The sequence below is a fragment of the Hesperophylax consimilis genome, chromosome 27 (genome assembly GCF_061612785.1).
Source record: "Hesperophylax consimilis isolate HC1 chromosome 27, BYU_Hcon_1.0, whole genome shotgun sequence".
Lineage (NCBI taxonomy): Eukaryota > Metazoa > Arthropoda > Insecta > Trichoptera > Limnephilidae > Hesperophylax > Hesperophylax consimilis.
This window is the reverse complement of record NC_142862.1, coordinates 5,967,519-5,981,734: the sequence shown is the minus strand read 5'-3', so window position 1 is coordinate 5,981,734 and position 14,216 is coordinate 5,967,519.

The window sequence follows — 14,216 nt, the reverse complement described above, 5'->3', positions numbered from 1 at the left end:
TTCGTACAAAATTTATCAAGAAAACTGGAGTTTTACAATTTTTTGTCAAAATTTTCTTCTTTCAACCGCCGTAACTCGTTACCTATTAGACTTACAAAAAAAAAACTTTCTATATAAAATGTTGGTAATTTAGTTGTCTTTAAGTTAGCCTTCAACAATTTGGTTGTAAAATCAACCACTTCATAATTATTTTGAAAAAACCAAATTTTGGCACCTTCAATCCAAGATGGCGGATCGAGCTCGACTCCCCCAAGGTCGAAAACTTTTTTTTTTCTTTAGAGTCCCAATCTTAACAACATATGTGAAAATCGCTACTACCTAACCTTTTGCAAGGTGGAGCCCTTTTTTATCCCCCACTGACTGGACTAGTCCAGTCAGTGGGGAGTTTTACCTTGCAAAAGGTTAGGTAGTAGCGATTTTGATATATGTTGTTAAGATTGGGACTCTAAGGAAAAAAAAAAGTTTTCGACCTTGGGAGGGTCGAGCTCGACCCGCCATCTTGGATTGAAGGTGCCAAAATTTGTTTTTTTCAAAATAATTGTGAAGTGGTCGTTTTTACAACCAAATTGTTCAAGGCAAACTTAAAGACAACTAAATTACCTACATTTTTTGTAGAAAGTTTTTTTTTGTAAGTCTAATAGGTAACGAGTTACAGCGGTTGAAAGAAGAAAATTTTGACAAAAAATTGTAAAATCCAGTTTTCTTGATAAATTTTGTATTATGGTATTTTTTTGTAAGTCTAATAGGTAACGAGTTACAGTGGCGGAAATATGAATATTTTTCTAAAAAATTATGAAATTCCCAACTTTGTAATTTTTTCGGGTTATTCATTACATAATTATAATAATTTTGTAAACTCATTTCCACACCACCATGAGGTATAGTACATGGCGCATTTTTTTATTGTGGTATCTCCAGTAGGTCTACTCCACAGATATATCAGCGATGGTAGATTTCGAAATTATGTTACATTACTATGAATTATGTTACTATAAATTATGTTACTTAATAACAGTCTTCGTCACCAATGTCATCATCTAACTCATTGCCTGTAATACTGAGATTCTGGGCTTTCATTGACAAAATCTCTTCTTCTTCGTCCTCGACATCGATGTGAACCTCTAGCGAATTTCAGCATGTTTGACCATTACAGCACCCACATACAATAGAACACTTCAATCCAGCTTTCGTGCAGCTACATGCAACGCCGCATCCTTTTTTACAATTGCATGAAATAAATTTTAATAAAGTCTCGGGTGCTGGTTTCTTTGTCATTCTTACTGGAACAAGCCCGTTGGTGTCACGTTTCCAACCCCAGTTTCTGGATTTTTTTGGATTTCATACCATTTTTGGACTTGATGGTACGTTCTAAATGCATGGTACCGTGCAGCGTCGTTCGTTGGTGGCAAAGAGGCAAGATTGAATTTGCTTTTTGTTGTCGACTTTGCGAAACGTTTGTAGCGGACTTCTTCCAAGGTTTCCTTATCCATGTCACCCCCGTACAAAGCAACAAGAAAGCGTGTTCCTGCAACTGCTATGTCTTCTGGTGTTACATCATGTTGTTTGAAGATTCCTATCGTGGCATTGAGTCTTGTGTCGTTTTGCACAAGCGAACAAAATTTGGTTTTTCCTTGGTTGAAGAAGGACGATGTTGTATCGCAACCGCTAAAGGCATGAAGAAACAGAATATTCTCAGCCGCCTCTTTGAATTTCACACTATTCGCGGAACACAGTCTTTCAAAAGTTTTGCCTCTCCCGGGTTTGCGAAGATATATACTACTTTCGGGTGGTGCTAATGCTGTCAGCAGAACTAGGAGATCAACGTCTTCGCCAATAATGAAAACAGCGTCATATGATGAACACAAGGAAATCGCAGTATTGACAATCAACTCATCAGCATCTTCTTCAGCCTGCTTAACTGTAAAATCATCCTGTATAAATTGCTTTGTTAGCATCGAAATCAGACGGACTTTGTTATTTTTATTGGCTAAAAATCGTTCTTGTGAAACTTGAACTGGCATTGTTTCATCGAAAAGAACATCTGCAGACATGAGCATCCAGGCAACGTCCTGTAACCAGGACTCTAATCAGTGTTGCCAAGTCAGCTGTAGACTAGGATCCCACTATAACAAATCAACGTCATCGAGCACACGGATGATGCTATATAAGTATATTGTTACGTAGAAATATTTTAAAATGATATTGTGTAATATGTTCGTACCAAATTTATCAAGAAAACTGGAGTTTTACAATTTTTTGTCAAAATTTTCTTCTTTCAACCGCCGTAACTCGTTACCTATTAGACTTACAAAAAAAAAACTTTCTATATAAAATGTTGGTAATTTAGTTGTCTTTAAGTTAGCCTTCAACAATTTGGTTGTAAAATCAACCACTTCATAATTATTTTGAAAAAACCAAATTTTGGCACCTTCAATCCAAGATGGCGGATCGAGCTCGACTCCCCCAAGGTCGAAAACTTTTTTTTTTCTTTAGAGTCCCAATCTTAACAACATATGTGAAAATCGCTACTACCTAACCTTTTGCAAGGTGGAGCCCTTTTTTATCCCCCACTGACTGGACTATTGGGCCGGTTTGCATTTACGCAGGAATCGCCACTTTTTTTAGCAGAAGACATACCTATTTCGCAATACGCCAGTTGCTTCAAAACTTTCAAGGGGGAAATGCGTCCACCATGTAAGTAAAACTGAATTATCTCACAATAGTACATTTTTATTATTACCCAGATATGACTTATTGTATGATTTATTGGCAGATAATCCGGTTTGCACTTAAAAAAAGCGTTTATAGCAGCCTCAACTAAAACAAAGCGGCATATATGCCAAAATGTCTGACCCGGGTAAAATTTCTCCCGGTTAAAAAAAAAATTAAAATAGGCAAATTTAATAAAAAAAACTTTAGCAAACTGAAAGATGCGAAACTGCGGTGAGGAATACGAGTCTAAAACCCGTGAAAGAGTGGACCAACACAGGGAAAAAGAAGCGTTATTGAGATTGGGAGCTGTGTGCTGAAATGACTGCAACATTTAAATGACAAAGCTGACTGTCCAATAGACGTTGTCTTTTACAACGATAACTGTTGGACAAAAAAAAATAACTTTATGATGGCAATGTACAAATATGCTATTACAACATTAAAAAACATAAAATATATCACTCACAAATTTTTAGTAAAGGGCCACAACCAAAACAAGGTGGATTCGGCTCACTCAACCATTGAAAAATAAGTTAAAAGAGCACTCCGAAGCGGACTGATATACTTACCTTCCCAATACGCCATGGCCATGAAAACGGCAAAAAAAGTGGCAAGCCTTACCTGGTTCATGAGTTGAGTCATGAGGACTTTTTGATATAAAAGCTCTGAATGACTCCCAGGTAATTTTACCCATTTTGGATATTCGAATGTTTAAAGTAATTAAAGACGACGGCAACTTTTACTTCAAAACATCCTACGGATCACATGCCTGGGAGGAGGCAAAGAAAAGGAATAAACAGGGCAATGGGAGCGTAAATCTTGTTCTGATGCAAGCTTATTCCAATAGACCATTGATGAGAAGAAGAAAAATGTTATCCTTAAGTTAGTTACCGCCGGGATAATACCGTCAATTTATTCAGATTTCCATAAACGATTGGGAAATTTTGAAGTTACCAGCAAATGGAAGAGCAGTCTTATGTTAATTGTTTATAAAAAAATTGTGAAGCAATATATTATTTTTTCATTGACAACATTATCTTTTTTTTATACCTAAAACAGGTTCCAAAAGAAGAAGCCACTATGACACAAAAGCAAATATTACACTGATTTTAAAGCTATACTGGCATATCTGCATTTTACTCTTAATTTAAGCAATTTTCGATTTATTTGCAACTACTACTTCAATAATCAGTATTCCTCTAAATTTTATTCATTCATAAGGTGGCTTTGAGGTGAACCAAACGGACGTTAAAAGGAAAATATCATATGCGAAAAGAGTGAAAAGGACGCTCTTCATAGCATTTTGCACCACCCTGTACACATGCGAGCTCTGGGCTAATTTCAAGAAAAGAACAATAGAAAGGCTTCGGGTGCAATATAACAACGCTTACCGATTGATGTTCGGACTCCCCAGGCACTGCAGTGCCTCCTCTATGTTTACAGAAGGGCGAGTTCCAGGATTTGCAGCTCTGTTAAGAACCAGGATTGCAGGACTGAGGGGAAGGATAAACCATTCCAGAAACATTCTTATCATAGAATCCCGTCTGACTTCAGGATCGAGCATTGAAGACCATTGGAGAAAGATACTTGCTCCCACAATCTTAGATCCGATGGATTCCCGTGTCTCTCTGGTTTAATTTCATCTTTAATTTAATTTTTAATTTTTAATCCCTTTTTATTTATTTTACTATATGTAAATATTATCTGTACTTATATCCTCTATGGGATGTGTGGGATTGCACTAACCTCCCCACATCCTGGAATAAAGAATTTATTATTATTTATTATTATTATTATTATTAAAGCGCTCTGGTGAAAAACTAGCATTTTGCAGATATGCCGGTTTGATTTCACAGCGACGATATGTAATTAGCTTGCACCTACTTGAAATGATAAAAAACTTGGACGCCGTATTGAAAATTAAGTCGAGGATGGTTTTTCAATAAATATTAAGGTAGGTCCCAAGGAATTGTGTAAACTGTGTATATTTAATTGCGAATTGTTTATTTTGAATTGTGAATTATGTATATTGAATTGTGAATTGTGTATATTGAATTGTGGATTGTGTATATTTTTAGATAACCTTGATGTAAGGGTACCAGCTGTATATGATGATCATTCAACACCCCTGGGTCTAGAATTTTGTGTTAGACTTGAGGAATATTTTCCAAAAGGTTAAATATATTTAGATAATTTTTATTTATTAGAAAAGAAAGAAGACAAAAAATTGTCCTTCTAGTTACCTGAGGCAATTTTTTTTCTTAAAGGCAGCAAATAATAGAAGAGGAAGTAAATTATTATATTTTTGTAACTAACAGTATTTTTCAACCAATCTGATTCACAAATTCAAATTAAGATCGGTAAATTGTTTGTACATTTCCGGACAAGACACGATATTTAGCAAGTGAACAAATAATTAAAAATGTTCCAAAGAAAATAAAGAAACATTTAAAAGATCATATTTCTAAAAATAACCAGTAATAATGTCACAGAATACAATTCACTGTAAAATTTTCGCTGTTTCATTCATAAACGAAAATACGAAAATACCAACTTTTTTCCAAGAAGTAATTTGCCGCCTCAGGAAAGGAGCTTGTACGCCTTTGGGTTTTGAGATTTTTTCGTTTTTCCAACGTAAACCACTTCCGGATCTTAAGCTCCTGGTTCTTCTTTTGCTGCGCATTCTCGATTATTCCCATATATGACGAAATAAGTACAAAGTTGGGTGCACAATATAAATGGGAAAAAGCTCTTAGAAATCTTTCGAAATCAAGCATTTAAATTATAATTTACAGAAAATTAAATTTATTAAATTCTGCAACAATATTCAAGAGTGTCATTGATGAAGAAGAAAATCCTGTATCTGCTCTTCGGTCGTTAAAATTTATAATCATTCAGTTGGAATCGAGTGTTTTTAATATCGATAAGTTTAAATTCTTTTTGTGTTTAATTTTTAGTACTCCGTACCTATATATTTTTTTTGTTGGATGAAAATCAAATTTAATAATTTGTTATTTTTTATAACGGATTGTTTTACAGAATTTGAACAATTCATCAAAGTTCAAAGTTTTCATCAATTTCAAGTCCTTTGAAAATTATGTCATTTTTCATTTGTGAAACAACTGGCTTAAAATGATATAAAAACATTACTTGAATAGAACCTACACAGAACTTCAAAATCGACATTGAAATTTTATTAATTGTTCAAACAATTTATTTTTAAATGTAGTAAAGTGCAAAACCTTGACTTTCTTCAGAAACAAAAATCCTGTTTTATTCGAATATTCCATCAATAACATAGCTTTAGAAAGAGTCACGGAAATGAGAGATCTTGGAATTATTTTGGACAAAAAACTAAGTTTCACCAATCATGTCCATCAAATTGTGAACAAAGGTATGAAAACACTAGGCTTCGTATTAAGAACAACTAAAAACTTTAATTCTTTACAAGCCATTAAACTATTATACGTATCTCTAGTAAGTCTAATTGAATATAACTCAGTAGTTTGGTCTCCATCTTACAAAATTCACATTAACAACATTGAGCGAATACAAAAAAAATTTCTACGTTTTATAAATTTTAAATTAAATATCCCTGTCAAAGACTTAAAATAGAATTTCTCATTAAATACTCTAAAAATACACACATTAGAAGATAGACGTAAAATAAACGATTTAACGTTCTTATTCAAAATACTTAACTCTAAATTCGACTGTTGTGAACTCCTGCAACTTATAAACATACATACACCCACAGTAACAACACGACAAAATACAATATTCTACAGCAGCACACATAAGCGTAACTTCATTGCCCACTCTCCGATACAACGACTTCACACCATGGGAAATCATTACTTGGGTGATGTTGACATATTCAATACCAACTTGGCAAGTTTTGTGGATCATTTAAAACATTTATTTCATCAATACTCCTAAACACATCATGTAAACCTACAAATAGCTGCAATTTTCTGTTTTTGTTTCTTGTGTTTGTATGACTTGTTGCATAGCTTTTATCAAATGTAATATTTTTTTTTTGTAACTTTTAAAGTATCTGTCAAATTTAAATTATGTATACTACCAACCATGTAAAAGCCCTCTGGGCGTTAAATAAATAAATAAAATAAAATAAAAAACAACCCATCCGTGTTCTGCAAGTATTTTTTATAGAGAATATATTGTCACAATTACTTTCGCAGTAAATCGGTTTATCCGGTAATAAATCATTTTAGACATCATCTAAATAAGTCATCTTAACTTGACTACACTTGGAAAATGGCCTCGAACGCCGAAACAGCCGTCTCAACAATAATAAACAAAGATACTTCATGATTACATTTTTAAATTTGATTTTCATCCATTTATTTTTATTTATTTATTCTTTTGAAAAGATAAATTACATTATGTGGAAGGAAGATTTTGACTGTCCAACTAGGTTTCCCGTTTTAGGACAGTCAAATTAACAGGTTTCAAATTATCATTATTATACTTAATTACAATTACAAAACGGTGACATTACAAAATAAATACATAATAGTAACACAATTATATAATAGTAACACTATCTTGTTAAATAATATGACAAGCAATTTGAGTAGGTAATACACTAATGGCGAATAAAAGAAAAATAAAAAATTGGGTAAAATTTAAAATTTGAGAGAAAATAAGTGTGTAAAAGCGAAGATACAACTAAGCGTTGAATGCCAAAATATGAAATGAAATTATGAAACTATACAAATACCTCAATAGTTTCAAGACAGAAATATTTCATCCTACCCACTATAACAAAAAAAATAATATTAAAAAAAAAACTTAGGGGACGCAGAGAATATTTCAATAAAAACAACTTTTTTTGGTAGGCAAGAAAGTTACCTAGAATTGAATGAATGCTAGAAAATTAAAGACAAGCAGCGGCGATGTTGTCATACAAACGAGAAAGTGATTTTCGTACAATTCTCATTCATGTCATTAATTTAAAAAATGATCATGCGAAATTCCTCATAAATCAAAAATAAATATTTGGATTGCATTAGAGGGAGCGAAACACCTTTTCGAAGGCTGACTGAATTTATTTGTTTTTTTGATATTATATGTACTGGCATAAAGAGCTCCGGACAAAAAAGGCCTCTTTTTTCTTTCAGATTAACTTTATATTAATTGGTTGTTGGAAATAGACGACATTTAGATTTTGTCAATTTCTTTTTGCGAAAGAACATGGATGCAATTTGGTGAGATTAAACTTTTCGTGGGATTTGCTTTGGTTGTTTATGTATTGTACGCATGTTTTCATAGCATTAAATGTTTCCGCGAGACATGACATGTATTTTTTAAGGAGGTAGATTTCAGGATCTTCGTGGAGTTAGAAAACCCTTCTCCATTTAGTGGCCATACAAATGGCATAATTTTGGAATGCTTGGAGTTTTTCAAGTATAGGACTCTGAAGCATGGGCCTAGATGGGGCTTGCGTAGGTTAGATGTTGGTGATCATACGTATTGTGGCGCGTTTTTATACACAATTATACTAATAACTCTAACATGAAGAAAATTTTCCAGTTTCATCCAAGTCCAGATATGGTAAAATAAACATAGGAAAATATTTTATTACTTATGTGAAATTTCCTTTTTAACGGCATGCTCGCGCACGTGCACGGTAGTAAACGTATATTTTCATGATGTGAACATGCTGGTGGCTGAAAATAATATATTTTTTCGTGATGTTTGATAAAATTAATATTTCATGATATTATTCTTACTTTTTGCTGATGACCTTTATTTATTTTCATTTTTAGAATAGGGAAAACAATCACAAGACAAAATTGCTTACTTTTTTGGAGGCAATTTTAAGTGTTTCAAGAAAAAGAAAACACATTAGTTTAAAAAAAAAATTATCCTAAGAATCTTTCTTGAGTACATAAAAACATACTTAAAAAAAAAATTATAGTGCAAAACAGATATATGACGAGTGTTTACAAATGTCGGGATTTATAACTGGGGTTAATTAGAATTTTCAACAATATTAAGTGCATTAAACTGTTATATTTCGCCTTTGTTAGAAGTCAATTTGAGTACAATTCTCCAATTTAGAACCCACATTGCAATATTTATGTACAAGCTATTGAAATAATACAAAATAAATTCTTAGGTCTTAAAATGAGAATTCTATCAATTTCGTTGAACTACAACACTATTTTAATTGAAATGAAAATGTTTAAAACAGAAGGATTTTCACTGACTTCTAATTCAAAATTATGCATTTGATAGTCAGGAATTGTGTAATACTAGAAGACGGGATTTATTTTATTACAAAAATTCAGGTACAAACTACCATATGTATGAGAAATTATTTCCCAGAATACTTCTTATGGAGGGAAATAATTTTACTGAGTCAGTGGACATCTCTGATTTATCACTTAGCAAACACAAAAGATTGTTACTGAGGCATTTTAGTTAAGTTAAGTTATTGATATATGTTTTTTACTATTTATTTGTAAAATCCCCTTATATAGGCATTAATAAAGTAACGTAATAAATAAATATACCTTATTTGTATACTAGGCCAACAAGCACGTGACATTTCTTATTTTCTTAACACAGGTAAATCAACTATTTCGTTCTACTAACCTATTTAATAAAAATAGTTATGTTAATAATACATTCATGGTGAAAAGGACCTAAACTTTTATTTTTGGTTCAACATTAGGAAGTAAAGGCTCCATTCTTCAAAAAGCTTTTAGTCGAATCTATGTTCGTTCCCAAGGGTTCGAAAAACCACAGTTATCCCTTACCCAATGTAGACCTTTTTGGGGATCTAAGCATCGAGCCGGGTTTTATTCCCTAAAAACATGCTTTACCCTTACAAAAAACAACTAGCTACACCTACAGCGATGTGGAATTATTTGAAATGTACCCTAAACCTATCTACAAACACATCTGAAAACGAAAACATATTTCTGCTATCACAAGTTGTTTAAAAATCATTGATCCCTAGATTGCAATCCCGCAAAACGGGATGACGCATTCCCGCGGGATCCCGCTTCTTTCATTAATCTGTTAAATCCCGCACCTTCAAAGCGCGGATCCGCGGATCCCGCAAATAAAAAAAATTTGTGCTAAAACATTCGCGTAAATCGAGATTAGCACGAGCGCGACGTCGCCGTTCGACACAGCTCGTCGTGCCGGCGACTACCGGACGGTTGACTCCGTTGGCGGGCTGTCCTGTCAGTTGTTCATAAATGGCACAGAGTGTTTTGTTGTTTGTTTGAGAAAATTTTGAATAAAGAAATGACGTCCAATCGTATCAGAGGAGAGTACATGATGCTCACCTATGAATATATCCTGATAGTTCAGTCTACTATCGTAGAAGCCGAGAGAGCGTTTTCAGCATCAGGAAATATTTTTGCAGTTCACTCGGAAGCAGGCTCGGAGATGATACAATAAATGCCATTGCTTCTTAAGAGCGTATTTTCAAAAGTTATCATCAAAGTAATGTCATCTAAGAAAAAGTTGTGATTTGATTATAAGTCATTATTTGAATAAGACTGAATTAAAAATATAAAACGGTTGTTAAAATTAAACAAAACTATTCTATGCCAAACATTTAAAGATGGATCTAAGATAACAGATTTCTAATTACTCATTAATAGAAAATAAATAATTTATGTTGCTTAATGTAAGAAATGTTTAATAATAGTTGATTTTTACACAAAAATCTGTAATTTCAAAGATGCGGGATTGAGTAATCTCGCGGGATTAAATGAGCTGCGGGATTGCAATCCCTATCCATGATCAATTACTATTAAAATCAATGTCGGTTATTAGGAGGCAATCGCTTCCAAATGAGCGATAATATTAAAGATTGCTTGTGTGTATGAATATAAAAAACAGCAAATTGAAGAAAAAATGAGGGATCAACTGCTAATGGATAATTTGTCGGTCCGATCCTATTCTTATTCATTTGCATCTTGACTATTTTAGCCTCATAATATATATGAGCATGTAAAAGTAGAAATGCATTTCATACTCTCGATTTGACAAATTTAACACTTTTGAACCTATAATAATTTTTATTTGGCTTCACACCCAGCTGGGCTTTGACATGGATTATTAAGACAAACACATCATCATATATCTAATATCAACTAATATGTGTTAATGCTAATGCAAAATTATTTTTTTTTTAGAACTTATTTAAGTACTTAGAATGACAAAAATATATAGTAGCGTTGATAATATTATGTTAAATTTTATTTTATATCTTCCAAAATGCTATTTTATACTTAAGAGAGATAAGGATCTAAAGTCAGTTTTTATTTCAAGTTTAAAAATGGTTATTTTTGTTCCTAATACTTGATCTTCATTGTTGTTATTATTTAAATTTTAATTTTAATTTGCGCATCTTTTGCGCGGTTTTATTTCGATTACTGTATAATAATGACAAGCCATTTAATAAATAAAGATTCGAAATTTTAAAATTGGAAATTCATATGTCACACGGCATATACTCTGGTCTAGTAATGTGTAATTACTATCACCTAAGAAATTCTAAAAAATATAGTACTTTAGGATTTATATGTCTTATACTGATTTATAAATGTGGAAATTCTAACTATACAATTGTAAATGTTCTTCAAAATGCGCTGGAAAGAATCTCAGACTTGTGTTGTCCCGAAAAAAACCATTCATCTGTTCTGAATGCAATTACTAATGCTATCCAAATTGACCCTGGTAATAAATTATATCTTTGCGATTCTTTCAAGGATGAAGAAACCATCCTGTCACTTCAAATGCAATCAACAATGTTCTCAAAATTCGTTTTGAGAGCATCGCCATTCCATTGTAAGAATATTTTGTACTAAATGCACAATTTGGCTGTCCTGAAACGGGAATCCTTACCAGTTGCACAGACAAAGGTTCATTTTGTTTTGTATTGTTTGTACCTAGTGAGCTATCGACAACTATACACAAAGTTTTTAAAGTGTGTTAAACTAATGAATTAATATGTAACAACATTAGTAAAACATGTAATTTAAAAAAATTAAAAAAAACACGACACATAAAACAAATCACTAACACAAAATTGAGCTAAATTCAATAAATGGAATAAGTCAATATATCAATAGTACCCCCAAACTTGTCTTATAGTTGATTGTGTATGTATTGCAGAAGAATGTTACATTTTGTCTAGTGTTCCTAGTCGGTACATGAAATTTAATAGGGGTGTCAATAAAAATATAAAGGAAATTTCTTGTGATCTGCAGTAATGCAAATTATCTGTATCATCAATGACAGCAACTTCACAAGCAATATAAATATTAAGAATTTATATAGAATCGTGCACAAGTGTTTCCAGTAAATAAAGCATTATTAATTTAACACGTCAAATTTCGTGCAGGAAAATGCCAAATTCTTTATTTGATCATTTATATCTCTGGGGCGTAGACACCATCTGTCGGCAAAGTTTTGAAGCGTTCATTTACTCGTAGAGTAAAAATATGTAACAAGAATAATATTATACAACCCAGCATTAACACCGGTGTTGCTCGAGCAAGAGTAATAAAACACCGGCAAGCAACAGTCAAAATTTACGACTTTTACGTTTTCATAAACTTTTTAATAATGCGTGCTTATAAAGCCATATACCTTCTACAAACTGTAAGATTTTTTACTAGCTGTTATCAAATTTAAAATACACATAGCTTAGGCGTTTCCAATACTTAACATATATTTTTTACGGTTCCATGATAACTCAACACAGTGAAAATTCAATACACTTTTAAAAAGTGATATAAAGTCATTAGAAACAATGAAAAAAAAAAAATTCTAACCTAACCTAACCTAACCTTACCTAACCTACTTAACCCAGTTAATAAAGTTTTTGTTTCATCACTTTCCATGACTTTATATAAATTTTTAAAGATGTGATGATTTATCCGGTCAACATTTTTTATTATTTTTATACAGCTTATTTCCTGAGGCTCAGCGCTACAAACATTCGATTGCCTTATTTTGGTATACCGGCTCTGTGTTGAAAATACAGGAATGATGATACTACCTGATACAAAAATACGGGGGATTTTCAAATGGTTTATGTTAGCGTAAGTCGTAAAGAAGCAATGAAACTCTTTTATTTTTAAAAAGTTAGGTTTGTGATAATATTCTTTGTGTATAATATAATAATGATAGGAACATATTTTCATTCCATTTTTGATATTACAAACTGACATAAATTTAGGACATTTATTAAAAAATATATGTAATATCAAAAAAAAAAAAACAGTAAACCACTTCTCTTATCTGCTACCGAGTATTACCGTATATAATAAAAATAATAATAATAATTGGATAATTTGTAGAGCGCCGTTTTTGTGAAAAATCACCTCAAGGGCGCTGTACAATTTATTTCATAGGATCTACATTTGTTATTTAGAAAAGATACCAAAACATACTTACCTGGCAAGTCACTTCCGACAAACACACTTATATTAAAAAGTTTATGCTTATAAGAGATAAAACTGCACGCAGAGGACACTATATCAAAAAACACTGGTCATCGCATGACCTTAAGTCTGCCATAGTTTTTATTTCAATTTAACTGTATTTTAACTGTCTTAAAAAGCCTACAAATTGTTAGTTGTTATCATTTTTATTTATTTATTTTTAATTATTATTTTTATTTATTTTATTTTATTTTTAATATATATATTTTTTTACATTTTGTTAATTTAAATTGCTGTCGACTGTGAAAGTGGAGGTTTCTGAAATTATGGATACGACTGTCTGAAAAGGTGCGTTTTAAGTTTAGACCTAAATTCTGTCGAGTCTGCGATCATTCTCAAATCATGCGGCAGTCCATTCCAGGCTTTAGGTCCTGATACGGCGAAAGCACGCTCACCGAACTTAGTATCTGGTGTGCGCTTTGGTTCCTTCAACCTTCCGATAGCTGATGACGTTGCTGACCTAAGGGTTGGCTGTCGGGAATTGGAATCTTCTGGAATACACAATTCTGATAAGTAAGCCGGAGCCATTCCGTTAAGTGACTTAAATACCATCCAGCATTCCTTGAACTGGATTCTTTCAGGACATTTGAGCCAGTGCAGATTGTTGCCGATTGAATCTCTTCTTCATTATGTGAACAATTAGATCGAAAACATTTTGATATTTCTTTATAATGTAAACGTGCCTAAAATATTATTAACCAAAGATATTAGAAGAACGAGATATGCTATGTTGGCCGCCGGACCGTAGCCGGAGTACTACCTAATTAGGGTACTTTGAACGGTATCGGGACGTGTACGCACAGAAATCTGTTCTATGTATTAGTGCGGATACCTTAGCGCAAGCGAAGGTGTGCAGTAGTATTGGTGAACAAAACCGGCGACACTCGGCAAAACAATTCCACTCAGTACGAACTGCGCATAGCACATCTCGTTCTTCTAATATCTTTGTTATTAACACTCCGCTCATCTACACAACCATTGATTAAAATATAAGCGTACATATTA